This window comes from Eptesicus fuscus, chromosome 21 (genome assembly GCF_027574615.1).
Source record: "Eptesicus fuscus isolate TK198812 chromosome 21, DD_ASM_mEF_20220401, whole genome shotgun sequence".
NCBI classification, from domain to species: domain Eukaryota; kingdom Metazoa; phylum Chordata; class Mammalia; order Chiroptera; family Vespertilionidae; genus Eptesicus; species Eptesicus fuscus.
The window spans coordinates 9442344-9452508 of NC_072493.1; the positions used below are offsets into that span (position 1 = coordinate 9442344).

The following is a 10165-nucleotide window of genomic DNA, read 5'->3' on the forward strand; positions in this document are numbered from 1 at the left end:
AAAAAACTATCACTAAATAGTTTCTAAATTTATCCTTCCTGGAAAGCAAAAGGTCTGAAATGATTTTACTTCCTGTATTTCTAAGTATTGTGTGGCTCAAACATAGTTAACATTATGCACTAATTAAAATCAGAATGTGCACAACCCAACTTTATTCTCATGATAACCCTGGGAGGTAGCTACTATTACTATCTTTATTTTACAGAGGAGGAAACTGAAGCCCAGAGAGGCTAAGTGACTTACCCAAGGTCACACAGGCTCCCTTACTACTCCACGAGGAACTAATCTATAACTATTATTTTGAAAATATCTTGTGATTTAAGCAGCAAGTTACTGTAACATTGGTGCTTGTAAAGTTAGGAAATATAAAGTGCTGTGAATGTCTAGATAAATAGCCTCAGAGAAAGCCAGAGATTTTTGCACATGTATGGGTGTAAGGACAGGATGATGCATTTGAGGTCATAATGCACTGAGCTTAATAAAATAATCGAATTCATTCTGTTTTTAACTCTAAGACTAGAAGAAATTTCCACCAGGCACTTACCTGCAGAATAGTTCCAAGAATGAGAAGCTATCAAAATACTCATTCTTTGTAATGAACCACATCCCCCACCCCTAATATAAGCCAAGAGGAAGAAAGAATGCTGGTGAGACATGGAATTTGGAATGTTTTATGGGGTTGTATTCTGATGTGCTGCACTGTTTATCCTCTTAAGTTTTCATGCATAGAGATGCATCATGGGAATGGTGATGTAGCTCAGGCTTACCCAGCAGGGAGAGGCTAGTGATGCTGCAGTAACAACTCCCAAATCTCAGTGGCTTAAAACCATGCAGGTTTATTTTTCATTCATGCTACATGTCCTTTATGAGTCAGCTGGGGTTCTGCTCTTCATTGTCCTCAGCTGGTAGAACCTTTATCATTTAGTATGTTGCCATGGCAGCAGAAAGGGAACTTGGTGAATCACATACAGATTCTTAAAGTGGAAGTGACACATTTCACTTCTGTTCCCATTTTTTTTGGTCAAAACAAGTCACATGGCCATGCCTAACTTCTTCCTTTATTCCCCAAAGGAAATATTGGTGAACATCACAAATGACTAGGTATTTTAGGTGACTGAGCTGCTATAACAAAATATCACAGACTGGGTAGCTTATAAACAACAGAAGTTTCTCATAGTTTTGAAGTTTGAGAAGTCCAAGATCAAGCCACTAGCAGAATTGATGTCTAGTGAAGCTCTGGCTGGGTGGCTCAGTTGGTTGGAGCATCATTCAAGGTCAGAGCACATATACCTAGTTTGCAGGTTTGATCCTCAGTTGGGGTGAGTGCGGGAGGCAACAGATCAATGTTTTTCTCTCACATCGGTATCTCTTTCTCTCTCTACCCACTTCCTTTCTATAAAATCAGTGAAAACATATCTGAAGAAAGAAAAGAAAGAAGAGAAAGAAAAGAAAAGGGAAGGAAAAGAAAGTAAAGGAGAGAAAAGGAGAGGAGAGGAGAGGAGAGGAGAGGAGAGGAGAGGAAAGGAGAGGAGAGGAGAGGAGAGGAGAGGAGAGGAGAGGAGAGGAGAGGAGAGGAAAGAATTGGTGTCTGGTGAAGTCCCACTTCCGTTATGGTTGTTTTTGTTGTTGTTGTCAATCCTCATCAGAGGATATTTTTTCCATTAATTTTTAGAGATAGTGGAAGGGAGGGAGGGAGGAAAAGAGAAACATCGATGTGAGAGAGACACATCAATTGGTTTCCTCCCCACACACCTGACCGAGGCCAGGGATGGAACCTGCAACCTAGGTAGGTGCCCTTGATTGGGAATTGAATCTGTGACACTTTAACCACTGAGCAGCATTGAACAGGGATTTTTTTTTTCTGTAACTTCACATGGTGGTAGGGACAAGGAAGCTCTGTGAGGTTTGTTTTTTAAGGGCACTAATCTCATTCATGCAGGACGCACACTCATGACCTAAACACTTTCCAAAGGCCTCCCCTTCAACTCGGGGGTTAAGGTTTCAACACATGAATTTTGGGGGGACACAAATATTTAATCCACAGCACTAGGAAAATTAGAAGATAAAAAATAGTGTGGCATAAAAGAACACTAAACAGGGCTCCTGGCCACCAAGCTTCTAAACCTGGTTTAGCATCTAATTAAAAAATGTACTGATCTCTCTGAGCCTCTGTGTGTGGCTCTGCAAACTGTGGGACTGGACTAAATGACTGTTAATTCTTTCCTAGCTCTAAGGTTTACTGACTAAATGTTCTACCTTGACAGACATCTTTCTTACTAAAGAACCATGAACTCAGTCTAAGCATCACATAAAATTGGAAAAAACACACAAATATATCCTTGAGAATAATATTCTTCTCCAGGCAGACCTACTGGTTAGTCAGGAGATGCTTCTTAGATCAAATGCAATCTTGTCCAAATTGTGACTGTTTCATCTACCGTGGAGTTACACAGCTATAGTTGCAAGGGCCAAGAGTATTTGGAAGAAAAAGCAGAAGGCACAGGCTCTCATATTTGCATGGAAATATATTGGACTTCCCTAAGTAAAATAAGTCAGAGGAAAAAGAGAGAGTTGAATTGTGTTCCATGAGAGAGACATGGGAAGTCCTGTGAGTCATTAACAACAGCAGTGGGCAATTTGGAAGTGCTTATGATGAAATAAAATGGAAGGGTTATATGATAAATTTTCGAAGCATTTGACAGTAATGTTTGCCAGATGGATAAGGAAGAATGCATTGAGGGAGCCTCAAATGCTTTATAAAATGATCACGTGAAACTTTACAGCGCTCTGTGAGGAGTGTGACTGGGCAAATATTTTGTACAGGAGAGAACTCATCACAGAAAGAGGGGTTCCCTACCTGATCTCTGGGCCCAGGACTTGAATGTCTTTTCTATCCTCAAATCCTTATTCTACGTCTTCTGTGCTGCTGTCTCCTGCATTTTTATTGAAACCTTAACTTCCTCCTGTCTCTTTTCCTCCATCAGCATCTTCAATTCTGCTGCAATTGCCCAGGGAACTGCTGTCTTGTATTCCAAAGTTCCGCTGTTTGCTTTTCCAGTATGCCGTCCCTTGGTGACAGCTGTGTCCAGAAAAAAAATTATTGTAAAAATAAAATCTTGGTCAGTAATGTTTTGTGCCTCCTAAGTTGACCTCAGTCCACACTCAGGGCATCTTATAGATTTCCAAGAAACAGTAACACCGCACCTCACATGGGTGACTGGTGTAGCAGTTATGAACTCAGGTGTGCAAAGGAAAAGTTACTATTTTTCTATTACTCTTTAACGAGCCCCATTTCCACCAAATGGGAGAAAACAGAATCTTAGTTATCTCTGAAAAAGCATCACCATTTTAAGGTTAAAAATGATCCCCTTCACCTCTTCAAGGTTTTCCAGAGTGTAAGTTCTGGGGTCCTAGGTTGGATCCTGGCATCACGGTGACTTCTGGTCCATGGCCATGGGCATCTCTCCCAGGTGAAGTGTGCTAAGATGTCTGTGTCTTGGTCAACAGGCCACGAATACGGCATCTTCCTCAGACTGCAGGCTTTGGATCTGCTGGCCCTCTTTTGTCCTTCAAGGATGATCCTAATGCAGAAGACAGACACACACACCTGTGAGATGGGGCTTCCCTACCATCATTCTATGTTTTGCCTGGAAAGGTGTTAAGAAGGGGATAGAATCCAAAGATCTTGCTCACTTTTCTGCTCCTCATTCCTGGTATTGATCAAAAGTCCCTTCTGCCTCTAAATTGCTAAACCAATCGGGGAGGTTCTGTTGTGTTCTCCACTTTCGCCCATGTCTTCGATCTCTGGGTCTAATCCTCTTGCATATGTTCAGATTCTCTGCTTCTTCTTTCTTAACTCAGAGAGTCTTTGTTTAGTTTTGGGGAGAGGAAGAAAAAAGGGTACAAGTGAACAAGTTCAATGAAATACAGGTTGAGCGGGCAGGATGGGAAACACATGTTAGTACTTCATGCACCATCGGCCCACGTTAGATTACACAAAGGCCCTCATCACAGGCTGCTGATGCTGCCTCTCTCCCCAAGGAACTGGTCACTACCTGGGTACACAGATGGCCTACTGGTCTTAGAGCAACACTGTCTGTTACTTTTCCTTCATCACTTGGATGGAAGAATACCAAGGATCACTTTTTCTCATCTAAAACTTTTTTCCTAGGTTTTCATGGAAAGAGATGCCATTCAGTTTAAAGTTAAAGCTCTCCTTGGGGGTTAATCAAAATAAACAAACAGATTTACCTACACTGAGTCCTAAATCTTTCCTTTAGTCTTACTGAGTTTTAGATTTTTCTCCAATGTACTATCTCCTTCCAATGAAAAAGTTTGATGAATCCTAGGTTCCTTATTATTGAAATAGTGAAAGGATGTTCAGCGTTTCCCCTATTTTAAAACAATATGTGAGCACCATGAATGAACATGGATGCTTCTTCCTTAATAAATAATTTTTACCCAGAATGCATGGATGAAGGCATAGTGTACAGAGGTCTGGCATGAAGAGAGTCTATCTCTTTGAATCCAAACCCAGTTCTACAAGAGAAAAATCCCTGGTCATATAGGGCATATCTACTGGGGGAAGACAGTAGGAGGAGATGATACTGGAGATGTTTTTTTTCAGGGTCTGGGAATTCTGCACCATAATTTAGTGAACAATAACCTGACACCAAGATCACTATCTGGGTCATAGTCCAACTCCAGGACTGAGGTGCTTCAGGATAGGAAGTAGGGCTGATCGGGCTTTGCAGGAGTTTTAGAATGGAAAAGGAAAAAGGGTCCAGGGGAATAAGAGAAGGAATTCCAGGGTTTATCAGACCCACTGTCGCAGGTAAAAATCTCTCTCCCTGCCTATCTCCTTTGGTACTTTTCATAGCGTTTTTCAGTTGCCTTTTTCAATATCCATACTTTTTATCTTCCTTAGTAAGAGCACCCTAATTTTATTGTGGTGTCCATGTATTCATCAAGAAGACTACTGATTTCAGCTTCTCTTGTGGTTGGGGATGATTATAAGTTTTAACCAATGAGATGTAAGAAGAAATATTGTGGGAACTTCCAGGAAATTTTCTTAAAGAGAAGCAGTGCACAAGTCTTTGTTCCTTGCTCCTTTCTGATTGTTTGGAATGCTGATTTAATGGCTGGTGCTCCAGCAACCATTTGGAACATGAGGAGATACTCAAAGAGACAGAAGGAACTTAGGCCCCCGATGGTATGGAACCACCATGCTAGCCCTAGTCAGAGAGAGCAATTTATGTCATAAGTCACTGTTATTTTGGATTTTTTTTCATGCAGTTGAATCTAATGCAAATGAACAAAGTACCCTTATTTATGTTCCTCTCAGAGAGACCTCCCTACAACTCACATCTCATTTCTAGCACCTCCACCAGCTGCTTCTACTATACCTTATCCCATCTGACTGCTCAATATCTTCCTCCCCCTTCCTTCCTTCCTTCCTTCCTTCCTTCCTTCCTTCCTTCCTTCCTTCCTTCCTCCTTTTCCTCCCTCCCTCCCTCCTTTCTCTCTCTCTCTCTCCCTCTCCCCCTCTCCCCTCTCTTTCTTTCTTTCTTTCTTTCTTTCTTTTTCTTTCTTTCTTTCTTTCTTTCTTTCTTTCTTTCTTTCTTTCTTTCTTTCTTTCTTTCTTTTCTTTCTTTCTTTCTTTCTCTTTCTTTCTTTCTTTCTTTCTTTCTTTCTTTCTTTCCTTTCTTTCTTTCTTTCTTTTCTTTCTTTCTTTCTTTCTTTCTTTCTTTCTTTCTTTCTTTCTTTCTTTCTTCTTTCTTTCCCTTTTTCATATCTGCTTTCTGCTTGCTATAAAATCACATACATTCAAGGCCCAATTCAATGACCATTTCTGTCTTCTTCTCCCCAATTTTAACTTCCAGAGTTATGGAATGTTATAATTAATTTCCAAACACTTGCATGGCACAGTTACTATGTCTCAGGCACTGTTTTAAACATAAAATATCATAGCTAATCCTCACAGTAACCCTGCCAGGTAGGTAACCCCTCACATTCCCACAATACTTTACCTATATGTCTTTTACCACAACAGAATCTGCCATTATTCTGGTTATTTATGATTTTCTTTGTCCCCCACAAAGTAAGCAGGGTCTACTCTGGTGAAAAAACAGGAACATACAGACCTTTCTGAAATACTTTTAAATTTCTAGAAAAGTTGTAAAAATAGTACAGAGAGTTCCCATATATCCTTTCTCCAGTTTCCCCATTGTTCGTATCTTCTTATTGATGACCATAACCTTGGTCACTTGGTTATGCAGGTGTCTACTGAGTTTATCCACTATACAGTTACTATTATCCCATTATAATTCATAAAAAATTCTGAGAACTGGTTCCTTGAGTTGCCTTGGCTGCCTTCTTCCTTCTACTATACAAGAAGAGTCTTGTTTTGATAAAGGATCTTCCAAATTTCTTCCCCCCTTTTCTCTATGTGAGCTCCTTCCACCTTCTTCCAGGTTTCGAAGGGTTCAGTGAATGAGCCAAGGCCTTTTGGAGGTGATATGATCAGCGGGCATTTGTCTTGGTGCCTGCTTCCAGCAGGATAAGGGTTAAATACTTTGGGAAAACTTCAGCACTGAACTGCCAAGTCTCCTAGGTTCAGCTCAGCAATCAAACAGCATAACCTAATAGAGCCCCTGGTGCTACGGGAAACACAAGACACTGATTTATATTTTAATATCAGTAATTTCCACAAGAGCAACATTTCTGAGTGTCATTTTACAATTTCTGTCAAATGCCAGCTCAGTTTTTCTTAATTCTGTTTATTGTGTCTGAATTTGCAATCTTATCCGCAATGCAGATTCTTGGCTCCCAGGGGAGAACATTTTCATCTTTCTCTGGAACGGGAGGGATGGGGATGGGGCAGAAATGGGTCTATAAAATAATTGGAAATGTAAACAAAGCACTGTTTATTAAGAACGATTAGGAAGTACTTTCAGTTAAAAAAAAAAAAAAAGGCCCGGGCAGTACTAAATAAACTTTGCAAAAATAAAGACAAACAAAAGGGGTGTTTGGGATGCAAATGGAATCTTTCCTTCCAGCATGGAGAACTGCTGTGCACACTGCAGAGCACCAGGATGGGGAATGTTTGGCCACATGTACTGTAAGACCGCTGCTATGGCCATTAGCACTCCAGCAGGTTGTAAAGTGCTTTGGTATCCTGAAGGATCAAAGGTGCACAGCTACATGAATGCCAGATGTTGCCATTAGGAAGAGGGAGCCTGGTTCTCTCCTGTATTCTTTGAACAACTAATAAAAGTAAGAACAAAGCTGGTGCTGTTGGCACCAAACCCCATCTACTCAGTGTGCTTAGGGGTGGGGGTGCTTCCTGAGGCCACTGGCTTGCAGATGTGTGCCCTGGAACACCCAGTGGTGTGCCCTAATTCCCTGAGGGTCTACGGCTCCAGTTTCTGCATTGGTCCTTTCTGGACAATCATAAAGCCACTTCCTCTAATAGCTCAACATAATGCTCTTCTTTGAGGCCTGAGATTTAGCATTGGTTAGCCCAGTGGTCGGCAAACTCATTAGTCAACAGAGCCAAATATCAACAGCACAACGACTGAAATTTCTTTTGAGAGCCAAATTTTTTAAACTTAAACTTCTTCTAGCGCCACTTCTTCAAAATAGACTTGCCCAGGCCGTGCGTGGTATTTTGTGGAAGAGCCACACTCAAGGGGCCAAAGAGCCGCATGTGGCTTGCGAGCCGCAGTTTGCCGACCATGGGGTTAGAGGATCTCCCCTGTGGTTGGTACAGAAAGGCAGCCAAGAGCCCGAAGCAGGGCGCGTACAGCCCCGTGAAGCTTCTTGCATGACCACTCAGGACCTTTCTCCAAGGGAGTGTCATTATCTCCGTAGTCCTTCTTTTCTCCAAAGCCATCTGCTCTGCTTCCAATTGGCATGAAGACCTCATGCTTTCCACCAGCATCCCTCAGTTTCAGATACTCTAAATCCAACATCATGTCTCATTGCCAAACCTCTGGCAGAAGCCGTGTTGAGTTTCTCAGTGGAGCTATCGACCACATTGACTGAAGCCGCAGTAACGTGTTTCTCCCCGTCCAAAAGGGTAAAAATAACAGGAACAAGTTGTCGGAAATGAAATTTCAATTCATCCACGCCCTTTCTACACTTCTGCTGTGACTCCCAAGCAGGGATCAATAGTGTTTAGACAGCCAAGGAGATTTTTTCCCCTCTTAAAGCACCAGATCAATAGTAAAAAAAAAAAAAAAAAAATCCTCCAGCCCTCTGTATGTGTTGTAGTAAATGTGAACAAATCAGAGGCCTTCGGCTAAATGGATTGACTGAAGGCAGCAGCAGTCTGGTGCTTTGTAACTAAGAGTGCATCGACTGTGCAAGTGGCAACAAGGGAGGAAAGCCCAGGCCTGGGTGAACCCTGGTGCTCCCACAGTTCCCATGACAAGGAGACTTCAAAGGGAATTTCTGTCCCCAAAATGAAAGAAAGATTCCTGTGTGTTGTAGCCTGTGGTTGTGACTTTTTAAAAAGTTAGAATTAGCAGGACCATTCATGAAAGTACATTCTGGAAACTGAGAAAGCAATGAGAAAAAGCCCAAGATAGCTAAGACAGGTTGGATCATGGGGTATGCCACACTTCCGTTTTGCCTTTTGCTTTAAAATTTTATTTTAAAAATTATTATTATTATTTTTAAAATACGTTTTTATTTATTTCAGAGAGGAAGGTAGAGGGAGAGAGAGAAACATCAATGATGAGAAAGAATCATTGATCAGCTGCCTCCTGCACGCCCCCTACTGGGGATCAAACCTGCAACCCAGGCATATGCCCTGACCTGAAATTGAACCCTGAGCTCGTTCATGGGTCAAGGCTCAGCCACTGAGCCACACTGGCCAGGCTTTAATTTTAAAAATTAAAGTTCATAGCTATCTTTGGCTTTTTCTTATTGCTTCCTCAGTTTTCTTCTCATAATGCTGCCCAGCTCTCAAACATCTCCAGCTAGGAAGATTCTGAATGCTGCTTTTTCTGGGCGACCTGTCAGCCCAGCACAGTCATTTCTCTGACTCACCTGGTTTCTTCATTTGCCATCACTGATGTTCTCCTGCTCTATCTCCTCCTTTTAATCCCATCATTCATGCGACAGAGAAATTGGGTCAAAGCTCAATTCTGATTTTGCTCAAATGATTTATCCAGGAGCAACTTTCTTCCATTATGAAAATTTCTGTATTTTATTACATCCGTTTTTTATTTCCATTATAGATAAATAATGCAGTGTGCAGCTATTCACATGAATATTTTAGTCATTAGACTGACATCTAAATTTGGTTCTTCTGTTTTAAGAAGTAGGTAACCAAAGGAGTGTAGCCCTAATTATGGTGTGAGAAGCTGAGACTTCTGAGGTGGATATTGTCACAAAACAAATCCTTAATTTCACTGGGAAAAGCCAACCCAACAACTCAAAAGACTATCACATAGTTGGTGATAATTTGTGGGATTACAACCTTATCCAGGTTGCAAAAACCAAAGGTGAACTGCTATGAATGTGTGAACATCGACCTTCATTATAAAAGACGTTATTTTTATCAATGATTATCATGCTAACTTCTGTAATGAATTGAGATTCTATTTGAAATAAAACATTGGCTAACTAGTATGGAAGCATATAAAATGATAGCATGTCATCATCTATTAGCTTAGACAATATAGTTATTGTAGTTTAGTTAGATGTTTATAGTCATAGATAAAAGAAATGATACTTACCGATTGTATTATAAACAGAAGCTTCTCTTGGGAGTCAGTTCCTGCCTCTTATGAGCCTGTACTTTAAACCAGACCTGTTTTCCTTGTGGTCACTGGCATCTATCTCGAAGTTATCCTAGGAGAAGAAATACAGCTCTATCACTTCAAACAGTCAAGAGGTTAGTGAGTAGAAAAAGTCCCTCTCAATGGATATTTCCAAAGACAAAAGAAGAGAAATAGACACTATAAATATTAATTTATTCAGTAGTTCAAATGTGCTGAGAACCCAGCATGCCTTAGGTGAAGCAGAAATAAACAATGACAAATATAACTAAGAGGAAGAATACCAGGGCCATAAAATAGCCTACTTCCCTCCTGGAGGGGGCCTTACACACTATGCTGCCTTGTAACTGCAGCCTCTCCCACTCAATGATTATTAG

At 41.0% G+C, this 10165-nt stretch overlaps 1 protein-coding gene across 1 annotated transcript in view; it reads right to left on the bottom strand.

Annotated features, from left to right (window-relative positions):
• PMFBP1 (polyamine modulated factor 1 binding protein 1) overlaps nucleotides 1-606 on the bottom strand; it is a 49431-nt gene extending 48825 nt beyond the window's left edge. The window contains exon 1 of the mRNA XM_028143259.2: nucleotides 545-606. The gene's annotated coding sequence lies outside the window, so the exon portion shown is untranslated. The remainder of the gene's footprint in view (nucleotides 1-544) is intronic.
• Between the last annotated feature and the right edge of the window lie 9559 nt (nucleotides 607-10165).